This window comes from Lonchura striata, chromosome 2 (assembly GCF_050655825.1).
Source record: "Lonchura striata isolate lonStrDom1 chromosome 2, ASM5065582v1, whole genome shotgun sequence".
In the NCBI taxonomy this organism is placed as follows: Eukaryota; Metazoa; Chordata; class Aves; order Passeriformes; family Estrildidae; genus Lonchura; species Lonchura striata.
Window position 1 is genome coordinate 113,459,180 of NC_140704.1, and position 18,947 is coordinate 113,478,126.

The following is an 18,947-nucleotide window of genomic DNA, read 5'->3' on the forward strand; positions in this document are numbered from 1 at the left end:
ATTAAGTTGTTTGTTAAGTGGAGTCATTGCGTTAGTAATTTTAGCTGTGTTTGTTCTTTGTGGAAGGCAACAGGCTCTTCCAGATAGTTTCAAAACACAGCAGGGCAAAACTTGATCTTATTAAAACTAAGTTTCTACATGAACTGTTGTTTCTCGCTTCACAGGCTTCCTCTGCTCTTCTCAACCAAATTTACTGCTAGTGTATCTTCCTCCGTAAAATATTTTTTTCACAAACATTTGTTTCAGAAACTGCCTTAAAAGCCTTTGCTTTAGGGAAAACAAGCAAAATCACAATTTTCACAGCAGACTCATTTGTTTGTATTTTTAGCCTTGTTATTTTATATTTCCCACAAATGCAAGAAAACTGTACCTCTCTCTTGCAGAAAAGTCCTGTTACTTTTTTTTTTATTTCAAATTAAAAGGTCAATAAACCTGATAAATGGTTTTTAATCTTGCTTAGACTTCTAAATAGAATGTATTACTTAAAGCTGTAGCTCAGTTCTTATCAATGAAAAAGAACTTATCAATGAAGAACTTCCTTATTGTAGAAGTATGCTAAGAATTATTTTCTGAATATGTTTGTCTTCTGAAAGCAAGGATGACTTAATGATTACACTAATAAAAAATTGTTTCGCTTGGCATTTTGCTGTTGTTCTGGGAAATTTCTCTTGGAACTGTCATCTTTCCTCTGCATCAGCAATGAAACTTCCCAGCTAGTTCCAGTGAAGGGCAAGACTTGTTCTAACTGACAGAGGAGCAACTGGAGGTAGAGTTCAGTTCAAAGGCTGATATATATACACAACCTGCAAGCCCAACTTGTTCCTCTGGCTGCATGGGACTCTTCACAGGAGGAAAGGCAGGACTGTGTTTTGCAGAGGGAAACAGTGCTTTAACTCTTACTGTATGAAACCACAACACAACCCAAAGGAAGAATGCTGCGCAGTGCCTGGTGAAGATAACCTTCCCAACAGAGGATTCCAGTGCAATGCCATGCCCTCAGTCACCTGTGTATCTTCAGGGTGTCTGCAGACTACTGACATAACCTTGTGAGAGACAGAGCTGTGGCAACCAGACATGCAGGAATTGCAGGCACAACTCTTTCGAACTTCCTCTGCCTTGCATACCGCTGCAGAATTGCCATGCAGGCTCCTTTCCCCTCACCCAGGAGCTCAGCTGTCCCTCAGGTTCAGTGACTACTGCTGACACCAGCCAGGGCTGTTTGAATTATGCCAGCTCTCAGGAGTGATTCATCCTCCTCTTGTCCATGTCTCAAAGCATGCTCAAATTCAGCGCATTTCAACTCACATACAGTTTCTAAGCCAGAAAACTTTCAGCTACCATTGGTCTGGCTTGTATGGTTAATTTCCTAGATTAAGAGACATGAATGTCTCCTTGTTGGCTGAATTTGTAATCTGCAAATGACATGATAGGTTTTCCTTTGCCTTCTCAGACCTCTGTGGCTTGTAAATTCAGCTGCAGCATAGACACCAGAGCTTGTTTTGCAAGATATGCAGAAGAGGGCTGGTAGCATAACTAAACACAGCATAAGCCTTGAGGCTTCTTTCCAGCCAGCTGTCAAAGCTTTGAAACTGTTGTGTGTTTAAGGCACTGAAAGGACCGTGGAGCATGAGCCTGATGGAATGCATGGTATTCATTTATCTCTGGAAGTTTACATGTCCTGCTTGATGAATTAGAGCTATAAAGTCATGAAGTGAAAGATGAAAGAAGCTGCAAAGGAGTAAGAGTTTCAGCAGTTATAAAAACTGCTTGAAAACTTGTGTTCACCAAGCAAAACTTTTGATTGAAAATATTTTAATGGATGAACAATTGATCTTGTACCTGACCAGATTGCACCCTGATGGTGCTTGACTCCAGTATGATTTCTAACAACTCCTCTAGAAAAGGAAAATATTTTCCATTTAATGGATAGTATAAGTTCTGAAGCTGAATCATAAGCAGATATCTGACTCTGTATCACAGGGGAAGGGTAACAGGAGAGGGAATGAGCCAGAAGTACTCCCTAACCACAGAATCTTCTGCTTTTTTAGGCATCAGCTGTAGCTCTGTGCTAAGTGTCTACAAAGTTTTGCAGATGACAAGGCAACCAATTTGCAGCTAATACTGTGTGTAAATAGCCTGTATTGCAAACTTAAGAGTGATTCATTCATTTGTGTATTTGCCAATTTAATTTAGCCAAAATTTCAATCTGATGTTGCAAGATAACTGCAAAAGCTGCTGAAGAATTTATTTAAAACAAGGTTTAGAAGTAGATCTGCCATGCAGCTCACTTAAGTCATACAACACTTTCTATAGTCACACCATGTGGAATAACTTGCATAAGTGGAGAAATACATTTACAGTGTATTTCTACAGAGGGATGAAAAACCAGCTCTCTGTAGGTCTCCAGCTGATGCTCTGTCTTGCTGAATGTCATCACCCTGTGTTCCCTCTGTACTCACTGGGAGGAGATAAGTAATTGAGAATTTGGACGCTCTGATTCATCATCTACAGGACACTTCCTCTCCAGTGGCTGCCCAGGGAGGCAGTGCTCCTATTTGCTTTGCCCAAGTTAAGTGTTCAAAGTTAAATAAGCTAAATAGTTCTCCAAATTAGCCAGGGAAATCCCAATGTTTTCTTCCATCTTCATTTCCTTTTCTGTCCTGGAAAGCAAGTTACACAGAATTTGCATTTAAAGTATGTGCATTCCCCTCTACAAATGAGAAAGGCATATCTAGACTGTCCCAATATCTTTTTCTTACAGAAATAATCAGGTTTATTTTACTTATTTTTTATCCCAAACTGCACTGTCTTTATCCAAATGATTTTGGGAATGGTTTGGGCCTACTCAGCTTCTTTCCTCTTTAGAGAAAATTAAATTTTATGCTCCTACAGCTGGATGGATTTCAGTTTAGGAAGTAAAAGGATGCAAAAAACAACAACAACAACAACAACAACAACAACAACAACAAAAAAAAAAAAAAAAAAAAAAAAAAAACAACCCCACAACTACTCCTCCTCAGACATGCATATTGCCTTTCTGGTTACCTCCTTCTGGGAAAAGTATCTTCTCTGAGGGATCACCTTTCCAGTGAAGGGTTGATTGCATGAGGAAAGGAGAAGGGTGAGCAAAGCACAGTGAGGCCTTGTGTTCAAGGGATTTATGGTGGATAGAAAGGGAATAGCATAGGAGTGTTTGGATAACAAGTCTAACATCCCCTCATCAATCACTCTTTGTCACTTACATCGATAGCCAGTTACAAAGAGTTTTTGAATGACTGTTGACCACTTCTTTTACTTCTCTCCTCTCAAAGTCTGTTGTTGGTAGCATGTAATCAGCCATCTATGTATTTAAATCTAATTGCCTATTTTAGATGCAAAGAAGAGGAAAACTGGCAGTTCTTGATTAAAAGATGGAGATGACTTTTGCAAACAGAGACTGAGGAAAATGACTTGCAGCTCATGAGTTCCAGGAGGAACAGCAAGTTGCACCTGTTGCTGGTGCTACAGCTTGTGACTGGGGGCAGAAAGGTCCACAGATATTTGCATGGGCCATTATGTACATGAGTAGAAAATTTGGTCATTAGAAGACTCTCTAACTTCAGTAAACTAAGCAAGAATCCAAAGCTGAAATCTGTATACTAGAAAAACACAAGCTATAAATGCAGTACCAATTTTCGGATGGAAGTAAAATAAACATTAAACAAATAACCATGGGGAGCAATGGAATATCCAGCATGCAAAAGCCTTGCATCAGGACCAGAATTATGAATTATGTACTTTGTTTCTAATGCATAGCAAGTAAAATTATTGTAATGGTCCCCTCTAGCCTTAAAACTATGAACTGCTTCCTCTGGTGCAGCAACCTAACTCAGCAGGCTGACAGGAGAAGGAGTTTATTGCGCAGCCACTGCTCTTAAAACCACACCCCAAAGGAAAGGTGCTTGCAAGGAAATTGGTGCGGTAGCTTAATGAAAGGCAACAGTGACCAGCACAGAGAGAGGATTCATTCATCCTGCTCTCTGAACAACCAAACTTTGCACCAGCTGGGGCAGGACAACCAAGAGAAGCATCTGGAAAATCACAACTGAGAGTGAAAACTGGTATTCAAGAATGTTCTTCCGCTGGTGTTGGTGGTCCAGCTGTCTAGTTTTGCATTCTGTGTCTGTGCAGAGACACTATCCAAGTGCCATCTTTTGTGAAGGTGGTGTCTTTCTTCCCCAGGAAAAAGTTTCATCTCCCAGCATCCACCACATATTACTTATTTGCAGATTCCTCAAACTTTTCCTTCCTCCTACTCAAAAACTGGTTGAGCATTAACTGTATACTTTTCTGAAGTAAGGAACAAAATCAGATGTGATTTAGAAAAATATGAAGGTTTTAATTACCTTTTTTAAAACCACTTAAGCTTTACAGTAAAATGTTAATTTTTTCCATAAAATGAAAAACTCTAAGATTGTGACAAGAGTTAAAAATGCATCAGATAAGATTTTCCAGCCATTTTTGATGATAAATGGCAAAGAATAGCCAACATAGTGTCCATAGTGGGAGCTGGAAGGTTTGGTAGAGTTTCTTTTTGAAGTATTGGCTTTTTATTCATGATAAATCGTGACTGATTTTTAAGAGGATTCTTAGAAACATTGTTCCTCCCTCTAATCTATGGATTTGGTATAAGTGGAAAGAGTAGTGTCTATTAAAGACAATGACAGTCTGCTTTTTGCTTACTTAGCAATTTCCATACCAAACTACCAACTGCATCACCGTCCTCAGCCGCTTGCTAAATCCAGTTGGACCAGCAGAGCAAGGTTGACTTATTACCTTTCTTTTAGCTTTTTTGACAGCTGTTAAGAAGAAGACTATTAACTTATTTTAGACAACCATGTGTTTCACACAGAGGGAACCAATAACATTCATAATATACAAAGTTCTCCTATAAGCCTATTATAGGCACCTGGTCCCATAATCCAAGATATTCGGTATTCTTTTATTCTGACAGATTTTTTTAATGGATTCTTTCCATTTCTGGTTCTGTTTGGTGTTCTTTTCAAGTCTCAGCAATTTCAAATCATTTCAAATAACTGAGCAATTGCTTAGAGGGGAAAAAAAACCCCAAACTTTTCTTTTAAAGAAAGATTCTATTGCACACAACACAAAAATTTTCATGTTTCCAGAGCCAGAAGTTAGACTCAATGATCCTTGAATAACCCTTCCAACTCAGGTTGTTGTGATTCTATGATTTCCCACTGCTATTACCATTATTAATAATATTGCTACTATTATAAAAAAATTATTAACACTGTGATTTTTATGAACGTGACTAAACACAAATTCTCTTTCAGAAAGAATTTAAAAACGGATTTAGAGATGTGCATATGCCTTAGGCTATGATCCTATTGGCATAATGGAGACCAGAGGTGTGCTGGGATGGCTCCTACGACTGGAGTGTTGAAGGGGAAGGGAAACATGCAGGTTCTTTAGAAAGGACAAGTAGGGAAGACAGGGAGGTGGTGTTGCACTCTAAGTCAGTGACCATTTGGCGTGCATGGAGCTCTGCTTGGGCATGGATAAAGAGCCAACCAAAAGCTTAATGGTCAGGATTAAAAGGAGGGCAGGGACAGGTGGTTTTGTAGTGGGGGTCTGCTACAGACCAGGAAGATTGGAAGATAAGACCCTCTATGGACAAGTAGGAGCAGCCTTACATCACAAGCTCTGGTGCTCATGGTGGGACCTCAGCTGCCAGGATATCTGTTGGAGGGACAACACAGCAATTCAGAAGGGTCCTGGAATGGTGCCAATAGATAATTCCTTCTCCAAGTGACAGAGGAGCCAACAAAAAGAGGTGTTGTGCTGCTGGACTTTGTCCTACAAACAGGGAGGGACTTGCAAAGAATGTGAAGCTCTGGGGCAGCCATGACTTTGTGGCATTTGAGATCCTCACAGCAGTGAGGAGGGTGCACAGCAAGTTCCCTGCCTTGGCCTCCAGGCAGATTATGGCCTCTTCAGTCATCTGCTCCATAAAGCACCAAAGAATAAAATGCTGGAGGGAAGAGAGGATCCAGAACAATGGTTAATATTCAAGGATAACCTCCTCCAAGCTCAGGAATGATGCATCTCAATGAAAACGAAGTCGGGCAAGGCCTATGTGGATGAACAAGGCCTATGTAGATGAATAAGGAGCTCCTGGACCAACTCAAACAAAAAAAAAATGAAGTCTTCAGTGAGTGGACATACAGAGAGATAGTCTGGGAGGAACATAGAGAAATTGTCCCAACAGCCAGAGATGAGGTTAGGAAAGCTAAATCCCTAACAGCATTAAAACTCTCCAGGAACATAAAGGGCAACAAGTAAACCTTCTGAAGGTCAGTCAGTAATAAAAGAAAGATGAGGACAAATGTGGGTCATCCCAAGAAGGAAATGAGATCTGGTTACCTGAGATATGAAGAAGATAGACGTATTCAAGGACTTTTGGTTTAAATCTTCATCAGCAAGTTCTCCATCCACACCACCCAAGTCACTGAAAGTAAAGGCAAGAAGTGAGAAAATTAAGAACTTCCAGCTGTAGAAGAGGATCATGTTCAAGAACAACTAAGGAGCCTGAAGGTGCAGAAATCCACAGGAATTGATGAGATACATCCCCAAGTCCTGAGGGAAGTGGACGAGGAAGTGGCTAAGTCACTATCCATTATATTTGAGAGGTTCTGAGAATCCAGTGAAGTTGTCACTTGTGGGAAAAGGGGAAATAGAACCCCAGTTTTTAAAAAGGTAAACAAGAAAAACCTAAAGAACTACAGGTCAGTCTTACTTCAATGCCCAGCAAGACCATGGACCAGATGCTCCTGGAAATTGTGATGAGGGTAAACCAAGCCTGACCAATCTAGTGGCCTTCTACATCAGGGTTATAAAGTTGGTGGATAAGTGAAGAGCAACTGATGTAATCCACGTGGACCTGTGCAAAGCATTTGACACTGTCTGGCACAACATCCTTTTCTCTAAACTGGAGAGATATGAATTTGATGGATGGGTCAGTTGGTCAATAATTAATTGGATGAGTGGATAGAAATGAAAAAAGTGTGGTCAGCTGCGGCTTGATGTCTGCGTGGAGACTGCTGATGAGTGGCATTACTCAGAGTTGGTACTGGGAATGGCACTGTTTAACATCTTTGTCAGTGTCATGGGCAGTGGAATCAAGTGCACCCTCAGCAAGTTTGCTGCTGACATCAAGCTGGGTGGTGCAGTCAACAAAGGGAAGGGAGGCCATCCAGAGGGGCATGGACAGGCTTGAGAGGTGGATCCATGTGCAACAATGCAAAGTGCAAGGTACTACAAAGTGCAAGGACATGGATGAGGACAATTCCAAGCACAAATGCAGGCTTGTCAGAGAATGGGTTAAAAGCAGCCCTGAGGAGAAAGACCTGAGGCTGTTAGTTGATAAGCTCAGCGTGAACCAGAAATGTGCACTTGCAGCCCCAAAATCCAACCACAACCTGAACTGGATCAAAAGCAGCATTGCCAGCAGGTCAAAGGAGATAATTCTGCCCCTCTGCCTGCCCTTGTTAGACACCACCTGGAGTGCTGCATCCAGCTCTGGGGCCCTCAGCATAAAAAGGGTGTGGACCCATTGGAGAAGGTCCAGAGGAGAGCCATGAATGTGATCAGAAGGCTGGAACACCTCTCCCATTGAGAGAGTGGGAGTTGTTCAGTCTGGAGAGGAGAAGGCTCCAGGAGATGACTTATAGCAGCCTTTCAGTGCCTGAAGGGGACCTGCAAGAGAGTTAGAGAGGAACTTTTTACAAGGGTATGTAGTGATAGGACTAAAGGGCATGGCTTTAAACCTAAAGAGAGTAAGTTTAGATTGGATACATAAGAAATTTTCTGAGGGTGGGGAAGCACTGGAACAGTTTGCCCAGAGAAGCTGTGGGTGCCCCATCCCTGGAAGTGCTCAGAGCTAGGCTGGATAAGGCCTAGCAACCGTGTCTCATAGAAGGTTTCCTATCCATAGCAGAGAGGGTAGGACTAGATGATCTTTAAGGTCCCTTTCAAGTCAAAGCATTCTGTAACAAGACACTTGTCATTAACTAACAGAAGAGATAGAATGCATTTACAGCCAGGTCATAGTCCAAAGGTGGGAGGGCAAGAAGGATATAAATGGTTAGCAGCACAGCCTAGTCTTGCAGAACACACAGAACCCTCTGTGTTGCTTCCCAGTCAACTGGAAGTCAATGCTTGGTTGAAGTGGATTTAGGTTTTACATACCTTTATAAAGCTAGTTTTGCAGACCTAAACTTCTCAGGTACACAGCTGAACTATTGGATGAAGCGTTCTGCCTTGCTGGAGTTCAGCTTATCACCTTGGATGTAGGGTACAGAAACTGTTTATCACTCAGTTTCCTGAGTGACTGATTGTTTTCTTAGGTGTGTGCCAGTACTCAGTGCACTATAAAGCCACACCTCCCCATTTTCACCACTCTCATTCCTTGTCTAATTATATGTGCACTGTCATATCTTGTGAAAGCAACTGGATAACTTGCTAATATCATGACAGTGCTTCCTTCTATTTTTTTTGTTGTTGTTGAGGCATCAATTTTATATTTAACAGTGATTGAGACATTTTTAGTGTTTAATCTTTGCTTCTTCTGACAGCATCATTTATGCATCAGAGTCATAAGGGTATAAACTGCTGGTAATGATTTACTTTTTACAGAACAAAACACAAGTGTGAAATCAAATATTTGAATACTTACTCTTAATACCCGATTTTCTTTCATTGGCTTCACCTACCCATCATTTTCCTTTGTGTAAAAGAAACCCAAATGGTTTCAAAGTGCCCTGAAAGCTCAAAAATGGCATGTGGGAAAGTTATGTGGTTTTTTTTACATTTGCTACAAGAGGCATTTTTTTCTCAAGGTCTAAATTTAGAACATCCCTAGCTGAGAAACAGATGGAGAGGAGAGGCAAGGAGGGGATGACTGCAAAATCAATGAAATGGCAGACTTATTTTTGTCTGAAGTTGCATAGATATCTCAGCATCTTTTGGCAGATGCAAGGTGTTTATGCATTCCCACCATATTGATTAATTTTTGAATGTATGTTCAAACACACTGTCATATTTCATGCATGGATTAGATATACCAAATGATCAGAGAATGCACCTGTGTATTTTCCATAGCAGCAAGGGAGCTCTCCTCAGACAACGACACCAGAAGAACAAGCTGGGGGCTGGAAGGGTGGAAGGAATGGTAAAGGCCTGGAGAATGAAAATCCCCACTGCAGGTACCAGGGGAGGATCTACCACAGTGACAAGATCTACCCTGAAGGACACCCCTGAGACAACCCCTAAGATACCACAGGGCATCTTAGGTACCAGTCCCTGCAAGCACTGCAAATGTGTACTGCCACTGGGGGTGTGCATCAGGTACTCGTGGAAAAATAGACACTTTCAGGTTTGTATGGCTCAAGTCTGAAATATTTTAGCCAAAATGCCATGCAAACAAAATTAGACAAAATGCCATGTAAAGGAAATTAGAAAAATCCGTATCTGCTGGTTTTAAAGGGCTTTCTAGAGGCAATATTCCCACATAAACAACCAGAAGGGGGAAATAGCAAAAAAACCCAAATGAACCAACAAAACAAACAAAAACTAGATTAGTCAACATAGAGAATACCTATTTCCCTAGATTTTCTCATATACCTAGAATGCGTGTTCAAATTATTTAAACTAAGCATGATTTAAAAATTTTCATGTGTCCTATAGATGTCATACATAAGGTGAGTGAGAACTTGGCATCATCTGCCCCCCCCATGCTCAGAGGCAGCACTCTCAACATCATGGGCATTGGGAGCTGTGGTGTCTGTGAAAACTGTGAGTAAACAACAGAAAGCAGGGAGTTTTCACAGGTGTAGAAAAATATGTATTAAATAAACTAGAGAGCAGTAGGATCTGAAACTTTTTAGAGAGACAGTGTCTTTCCTCTATGTGATAGTGACCAAACCAGAAAATTAGTCTCTGAAGATTCAAGAAAAAACAGATCTGGATAAAATGTAGAACTTTATAAGAAATCTAAGTGTCTGCATTGTATACACAATCAAGGCAAATTAATAGGCAAATATTTTTGTAAGAAGTATTTCTAAAATGAAGCTTCAATAAATACCAAAGTGGATATTTGCTTGCACAGAATCTTGGTTGTACATGTAATCCCAGTAATTGCTTCCTTTTAATTAGGCTTGTAATTGGTACCCAACCCAGTCTAGATGTTCTTCAACAACTTGTCTGAGATGTCCATGGACCAGATTGCAACAGAAGCTGACAGACAAAAAATAGAATAACACACCATGAGCCTGCCCATCATCAAAGTGACCAGCACAAGGGATGGTCATATCTTCAGCTCACACAGAGTTTGGAACTCAGGCATAGATAAATGTCACCTGGCTAACTAAGTGCCCGCCCAATAAAGGCATCACAGAGTGTGATGCTAAAAGCACAGTCATTTAACTTTCTCAAGAGCCAGAAAGAGCCATCTCTGGAGGCTCATCCTTGAGCTGTCTGGAGCAGGTGACACTCTATTGACAATAGAAGCATTTGTGATTCTTAACTTAAGCAGGTGACATGAACCTAGGCCTTGGAGGGAGGTAAGAGAAAGCTGGTCCACACAGCAGGTATGATAAGCATGGGAAATAGTAGACAGACAGCTTATTAAATGCTTCTCCAGCCTCAGGTGATCCCCTTTAGGCCCTGGGGGAATTTATTTCTTGGGCGTAGAGATGTGAGAAATCTCCATCATATGCTCTTCAGCAGAGAGTTTGCAAGGCCTAACAAACTAGACAGGTGATCAAAAGTACCTGTGTCAAGAGAATAAAGGAAAAGCCTGACTCAGATCATTTAGGACTACAGCTTCATGGATCTGGATTCAAACCTTCCGTAGAGATTCTTCTTGCTATATATGAGGAAACCCATTTCACCTGCAGAAACAGATTTTCTCTCATGGGACCTATTCCAAAGTTCAGGAAAGTCAAGGATACCCATTTGCATGAAATCAATAATCTCTGGGTCAGTCACTTCCCAGAGATGAAAGACAGAATCCAGAACAACTGGAGAGATAAACAAGCTGAGCTTTATTTCTAGCAATGCACTACATTAATTCTTAATGATACATGATGATGATTATTTGCAGGGAAGGCTTACTCTTGATTGAAAGAGAAGTTTAGTTGTGATTCTTAGAAGGTAGACTTTTTATTTTATTGTGTAAGGCCCCATCATTCAGTAAGATGCCACTAATGACCTGGAGAAGGTGACTAATGAACAGCTCCTTATTGCTCTCAGAATGCATTCAGTAAAATAATCTGTCTTCAAGTTTACAACAACAGAAAAACTTTTTCACATTGCACCTAACTAAATCTGAAGAACTCACTGCCATAGGGTGTTTTGGTAGCATGAAAATGTTCAATTAATGAAGGTGCATCAAATACAAGTGTAGATGTATGGATGCAATTTCCAGCTCATGAAGTTCCTAACCACCAATGACCCTCTTCTGAGTTCCTTTCTGAACTTGGCTATTACACCAAGCAGTTGCTGTTGGCCACTCTCAGACTAAAGCTGTTAAGTTAAAGGGAACTATGGTCTGATGTCTATGGCTAGTGATGTGATACATTTTGATGCCATTAAAATGACACAATATTTTTATTATGACATCTTCTTACCATTTCAGTATGCAAGCATAGAATATACAAAGATCGTCAGTCAGACATACTTTACAGGCTTTGTCTGAAACATAAAAAGAGTTCAGATGCTAACATTACTAGTGCTCATATAAAACCATAAAATAACAATGTCACCACACTAAAGAAGCTGATGTGTTATATGTTATGTAAATAAAATGTAAAACAGAAGTATTGCATTATGGAAAATATTAAAATACATATTTCAAGACTTAAATCTGGCCATTAGTTTTTTTCATCCAGAAAATTAATAAAAAATCTCATATCTTAAAATATTTTAATTTTACTTAGTGATTTTTCAAGCTTAATTACTAATGTTTAATAAAGCACTCAGTTAGAGAGGTGATTTTAACCTTGCTGGTTACTTTTGCCAATGGCAGTACTCTAATGATGATTGCTAAACCCTATGACTTCCACTTTCTCATTGGTCCCTAATACCCAGACGCAAGCTATACCACAAAAATATGCCTTGAAAAAAAGACACAGGTGTCCATGCACCAAAAGAATTTGGAGGAGCAGGGTGGCAGCTGAAGTCACTATCAATATCATGACTGAGATGGTAAAAAACATCCAAGCAAATGGCTATCTCTTCAGGGACTTAGTTCATACTTGAATAAGGCTGGATTCAGAATATCTTTTGGTATTAGTCATGCAATTCACACAGCAATCACTACCTGAGCAGTCAGATTAGACAAGAAACTGCATGCTTTGCTTGTAGCTCACATACCTGCACAATATAGTCAGTTGAAAAGAAACGATCACACTCCCATTAGTGTCCTGAGAGCTGCTTTGTTAGTGCTGTGGAAGTGCAGATGCTCCCTGAGCCACAGCAAAGGGAGCAGATGGAGATTGCTGACCATGGCCTGCAGCAGCATCTACAAATACTTGGTCCTTGCTATATAGAGGCTGCACTGGGACTTCTTCAATCACTGTCAGGCATAACCATCAATTAGAGCACAGGCTCCAAGGGCTAGAGGAAAGGCACTGCTTTCCTTTCTCTCATCTCTCCTTCCTTTCTTCCCAGTAAGAAGGCAAGGTTGAGGGATTAACTCTCCTTACACCAGATTTGAAGGCATTGCGAGGAGCATTCAGCCAGCAATACTGCTACCCCTCCTCTAGCTCCACTGCAGTGACAGATGGATTGAGCAGCTCTGTCTCTGTCTCTCATCTGCTCATGCTGCTTAGCAGTTTTCAGGGGGAAGGAAACATATCAGTGTGTCAGAGATAAAACAGCTGTCCTTCAGAAAGGACTTTGAACCAAAATGGGAGTGTGACGTCTCTTGACAAGAATGGAAAAAAGTTGAAAGTAAAAGCAGTATGAGATCACTATGTTGCAGAAGTTTACTTGCTTTTGGGTACTGAAAGCATTAAGACTAAAGACTAAAGACTAAGCATTAAGAGTATTGTTCAAGGTTTCAAAACCGTGAATAATTTAATACAATATACTTACAGCTGGTCCGTAGCTTATTTGGGACTAAACATTAATTTGGAATTATATACAAAAAAATACATGTGAATATTTATCTAAAAATTCCGAATTATCCTGTCATGAATGTTGAGCTTCTCAAGTTTATACTCAGACTTTAACCTTGCAGTTATATTCTTATCATGAAAAATTAGCAAATCAACTGAGGGAAGAACACCAGAAGAGTGAAGCAGTTCTCCAGACACAGTTTTATAGCTTTGACCTTTTTGCCCACACATGCTTTTGCTGTTCCACTTGTTTATCTGAAGCCAAATCTAATGAAAGTGATGCCTAACTTTTCACTGTCTAAATCAAATTTACTTTTAAGTTCCAGAAGTAGGAGGGTTCATGCTTCAGCTTTACAAGCCAAGGTTTTCTAGGTTTGGGTTGTTGTGGTTGTTTGGGGTTTTTACTAACTGCTGAAACTAGGTTGCTTAAATCTTCTTCTTTTGAGGTGAGGCTGTGATGCTGTTACCCAACATGGTTTTCTAATTAGCAGGCCTGATTTTAGCAGCACTAATCTGGTGGTGCTTGACAGGTTTCAATGTCATGCCACTTAGATGCTTGCATGTGACTTCATAAGTCTGTTAGTTGGTAAGAGTTTTTAGAGAAGTTGCTTAAAGTTCAGCCTCTGCTTGTCATAAAATTAGTCCTGGGTAGCTCCATATTGCTCCTATCCTCCTAGATTTTTATTTTCTTGACATTTTCTCCCTTAAATCTAGGATTACAGCTGCTCTTTATCCCAGCACAGAGGTTCTTTTCTTTATCTGTAAGCAGGACAGCTCATGAGATTTCTAATTTATTTATAGTTGAACAAGATATACTGTAAAAGCAACATTTCCAAATTAATATTATTAATTTTATTCAATAGACATTGGAAAATTTGGTCTAGACAGTAAAATATAGAATATATTTCAAACATTATGCCAGAGTTTTATTTACCTACGTTGCTTTAGCTACCCTACTCTTCCCCAAACTAACCTTAACTTCCCTTGCATGTACTTTTCTGGTTTTTTTCTGATTGCCTGGAATTTTTTAAAAACTTCTGTAGATAAAATGTAATTTTTGGCATTCTTTAAATGCCAGAAATGTAATCAGATATTGCTGTGTTTCACATAATACCGATGGTTCAAAAAACTGAAATAAATAGTAGATAATAGATTGTTTCTGGTTTCAGATGGATGTTTCACTAACATTATAGTATCTTCAATTCTAACAATCTTTCATTATTTATCTAGCTGCCAATATGTCACAGGTACTACAAAGCACAACTTTTCAATAGCTTTAATGAAGTAAGGTGCTTTATTAAATAATTCCAGAAGCAGATGGGGATTTCTTCATATTTTTTTACAAAACCACTTTTTCATGTGCTTTAAGGGCAGAGACCAATTGCCCTCCAGTGCTTCTGAGGTCAAACAAATAGCAGTGTTTCCTTTGCTCCTCAATTGTAAGTGTGACGCTTTGTCTCCAATTCCACATCCAAATAGTAATTTGCAATGGATTATATTCAGATCTTTAAAATGCTGTCCAGACATTGTCACAACACAGGGTAGTGCACCAATTTCATCCTTACCCAAAGCAAGTGAGGCCAAATATCAACTGAGATACACTTATAAATTGGCTGCTCTTCATATAAAATTGTTAGATCAATGTTTTTGATTAACAAGAAGGAAGTTAATTATATGTTGCAAGTGATGTTTTAAATATTATGTTTAAAAAGCAGTCATATAAACCATTTATTTTGCACTCACATGACTTTTGCTTACTGTCTGAATTGAAAAGGTTTTCTCTCTCCTATTGTATCAGAAGGTTTCATTTTTATTCTTTATTTAGCAAACTAGGACAAAGCAGACCAACATACAGACAACTTTATTCTTACATGCAGCATCACATGTACTAGCAACCTGAAGCAATGCAGCACACAGGTCCTGCAGCAGTGACCTGTCTAACTTTTTTATACTAAGGCCATTTTCTCTCTCAGTAAGCAACAAGTACGCTTATTGCTTGGATCCAGTTCCTGACTTCAGGGATGCTTCCTTTCATATTTAAACATCTTTTAAAAAAGCAGCTTAAAATCACCATCATGGGCCAAAGCCAGTGAAGGTATGGATTCGTGATGACTTTGCTAATCCCACCAGGAATACAAGATGTTCACTTTACATGATATAAACCATACATTTCTAGGATTATCATTTTCTATGATATCTGAGTAAAAACTGAAGAAGTTTCTGAACACCTCATTTCTTTTGTTTCTCTAGCACTTCTGCATCCTGCTCAGAGCAATGATCCTGGGACTCTATGTTGCTCTCTGTGGTGAAAGTGAGATAAAATCAAGGCAGAGTCCACTCCCCACAAACCGATACTCTCACCAGAAACAAAAGCAAAATCTAGTCTGGACAAATACCAGAATTTTTTATACACAACTGCATCTACTGTTATTGAGACCCAGGTTGCTACAAAGCCAAGGCCAAGTATCCTTAGATCTTGCTGGACAGAGTGGGAGCAGGTGCATCTCGTTTCCAAACATTTCCAAACCAAACACAGAAGTAATCAATCAGCAGTAAAATCTAGAAAAGGAAAGTAAGGTGATCATCATCCTCATCTTTAAAGGAATAATTTGTGAAATTGGCCATTACATATTAAACTCACAACCTGAGCAAAAATCTCTCTGATCTTTACTGCTCCTGGATTGCTGGTGCTTTCTAGAGCTTATTTGATGTCTATTGCCCTGTCTTCAGCTCTTCCTTTCTAGGCACTGAAGATAAGCTAAGTAAACTCAATGAGAGAAGAAGAATCTGCCTAGCCTCTTTTCCTCTAAGAGGTAAAGTAAATGAGGAAGCTTAGGACAATTTCAGTAGCAAGTGAATTTTACCTTCTCGATTAAGTCTTCCTTTTTAGGAGATAATAATGAATGGCAGAGGATAGCTTTGGGCTTGAAGAGAGATAGGGAGGGCTATATTGTCCAAAGACTTTCTTGACTTTCCCAGATGATACTTGAAGACCTCTGAAGAACTTCTCTAGTCAGTATCTCATGTATTCTCTAGTATCATCTCCCAGATGTTGCCATGCCAGTAAATGTTCTATTTTACACCAGAAGTCTGTGCTTTGTCACTGAGCTGCAGACTTAGGCAGAAAACTTAAGGGAGTAGCATGGTTTGGACATGGGTCTTGGAGAGTTCCTGGGCTGTGCAGTCAGGCCCAGGAGCTGGGACGTACTCTCATGATTGTAACAGTAGAGAGATAGCAAGACTGTCTTTCAGTGGTGGGACTCATCATTTAGGGGGAGCTGTGGCTGTAACTCATTCAGGCATCCATATCTTGCATATAAGCCTGGACCCTCCTGCAAACCCCTGTGCCACTGAACTTGGTTTCAGCAGAAGATGAAACTCACTAGCTGTTCATTAAAAATAAAAGGAAAATTGTACCCCAGCATGAGAGAATAAGAAGGCAGCCAGGAGATGATAATTGCTTGAAAAAATAGCAGGTGACTGTCACTCAGGGCTCTTATGAATCCAAATATTTTTCTGTTGTTATTGAATCCAAAGGTTTGACAGAGATGACAGGAATAATCTAAGAGTGAGCAATTTCATGATTGCATTTCTCTAGTCATTCTTATTTCTACTCACTTTTTCTTATATACATTTTCTAGTTTAGATGCAAGGCTGTCTTTCTGTTTATATTCTAGGTCTGTCCCACACATTTTCAGCAACTCAGAAATAACACTTTTGTCATTGCAAATATTAGTATGAACAGTCTCTAAAAGCAGTAAACTAAATGAATAGGCTGCAAAAATAATCTAGTCTGAGGAAACTGAAAATTGCCTTTGGCATAATCCTGCCAAAATCAAATTTTAACATTCGATTTCATTCCCAGACAGATGGGTTGATAGTATAATGAGAAAAAATATTTTGGACTGATATGTATGCTTAGCAATCTAAAATAATGTTGATGAGAGAAGCCCATAGTGCATAAAAGTTTTCCCAGCAAAAACTGTGGTCTTGCTGATATTTAAGTGAGATTCCCAAAATATATCAAAACATAAGTATATGATGAAACAGAAACCCATGTATCATAAGCATTGCAAAGTGTGCCTGTGTGCCTTACCTGTCAAACAAGTCCCAGGAGCTTCAGCTCCATAAATGTAAAATAAGGTATATCAGAGGTGAGTGCATTGCCATATGTCACTCATAAGTTATCTTCAAGTGCACCAGGTGAGACAGAGTGCTGGCCCTACTTTGCTGAGATATTTAAGACAAGTCACTGCATCTTGCTAGGCCTTGAGTTCCTCATATTAAAACAAGATAAATCTTACCAAGGCATTTCCCATTTGCCTTCTCTTCCTATTACAGAAATTCTCCTTTGTAGGCTTCCATATAGGTCTGAATATAACACTGATGAAATAATTCAATACGCATTCCTGGGTGTTTGCCAGAAAACCCATAGCCCGAGATTTAGGCTGGATTTGTCTTTCAGAATGGAGAGAAAACCTTACTTTGTTAACTTAAGTATGACATATTCTCCAGGTAATTGCCAAATAAACCTGCTTCCTTTAATCAAGAGGGTGAAGCTAGAGCAGAAAAGTTTAATTGTTTCTGTTGTTGGGGTTTTTCACTTCCCACACAGGAGGGTTAATTTGAGAGTGCAGCATTAGGGTGTGTGTTCATTATTATCTCAAGTAGTTACAAGACCCTTGAGGGGGAAATTGCTCATTGCTGACCTGGATCAAACACCTCCTCTCCAAACCCCACCACAGGGGCAAGCATGAGTCATATTGCGGACTTTGTGCCAGGAGTGGTACAGAACCAAATATTTTCCTGTGAAATGTTCAGAAAGCTGACTGAAATGTGTGTATATGTATATATTTGTCTGAAAGTAGACTGCATCAAATATGGACAAAGCAGGCTTGAAATCAGATGCAGGCTTGGACTTTTGCAATCTTGGAGATACATTTTAAAAAACTGACTCAAGAAAAAGTTTTAAAAGTAACAAGATCATTGCCATAGAATAAGGGTGCTTTCAGAAGCAGTCAATATGTCAATTCCTGAAAATGGAAGTCACTAGGATATGGACCCTTAGCTGGCTCTGTAATATCAGTAGATGACTGGTTGAATATTCAGATTGAAAAAAAAAAAAAATTGAAAAATCTTTCCATGAAAAAGAAAGTTTTAATTAACCACATTATGTGCCAATTATATTTTTAATTATGTATCTCTGTTTCCAAAATGATCCACGGCCCTTTCCTCTACTGTTGTTAAGGTGCTAACAGGGGTAAGAGAAAAAAAATATAAAAACCTTCATCCAGAATATAAAGGAGAGAAAAGCACCAAGAGTACAAAACAACTGTTAGGTTAATGCCACTAGTACTGTTTTATTAACTCACATATTCCAAAAAGTAATGGTCAGCAGGTTAGAATTTCTTCTTCAAGGTGCATCAAACTACTGTACATTTTTCCGTCATTTTCATTTAGATAAAACTATTCTTTAAGAATTGTAAATGTGCAAATTTTATTTTTAAGCATTTATTTGGAAATTCTATTTGAAATTTCATGACAAGTTTTCCCATTGAAGAATTGTTCTTATTTATCTTTTCTCATAAATCTGTGGCACTCTTCATAATGAGATATGGCAAAGAAAGATACATCTGGTAATTTTGTTTTCACTTCTGCTGGGGCTATTATTGTTGTTTGAGGCATTTTATCAGCTTTTGTAGATCAAAATATCTTCTGTTAAAATAAAAAAATTGACTCAGCAAGGGATAATTAGGTCTGTAAAAG

The 18,947-nt window shown here is 39.3% G+C and overlaps 1 long non-coding RNA gene across 5 annotated transcripts in view; it reads right to left on the minus strand.

Moving 5' to 3' along the window:
* The window catches only part of LOC146768377 (uncharacterized), a 95,385-nt gene that overhangs the window by 42,151 nt on the left and 34,287 nt on the right, over window positions 1-18,947 (minus strand). For all 5 annotated transcript variants that reach the window (XR_014952889.1, XR_014952893.1, XR_014952891.1 and 2 more), the window contains exon 2: window positions 1-7,758. This exon is cut by the window's left edge. This is a non-coding gene — a long non-coding RNA (uncharacterized LOC146768377). The remainder of the gene's footprint in view (window positions 7,759-18,947) is intronic.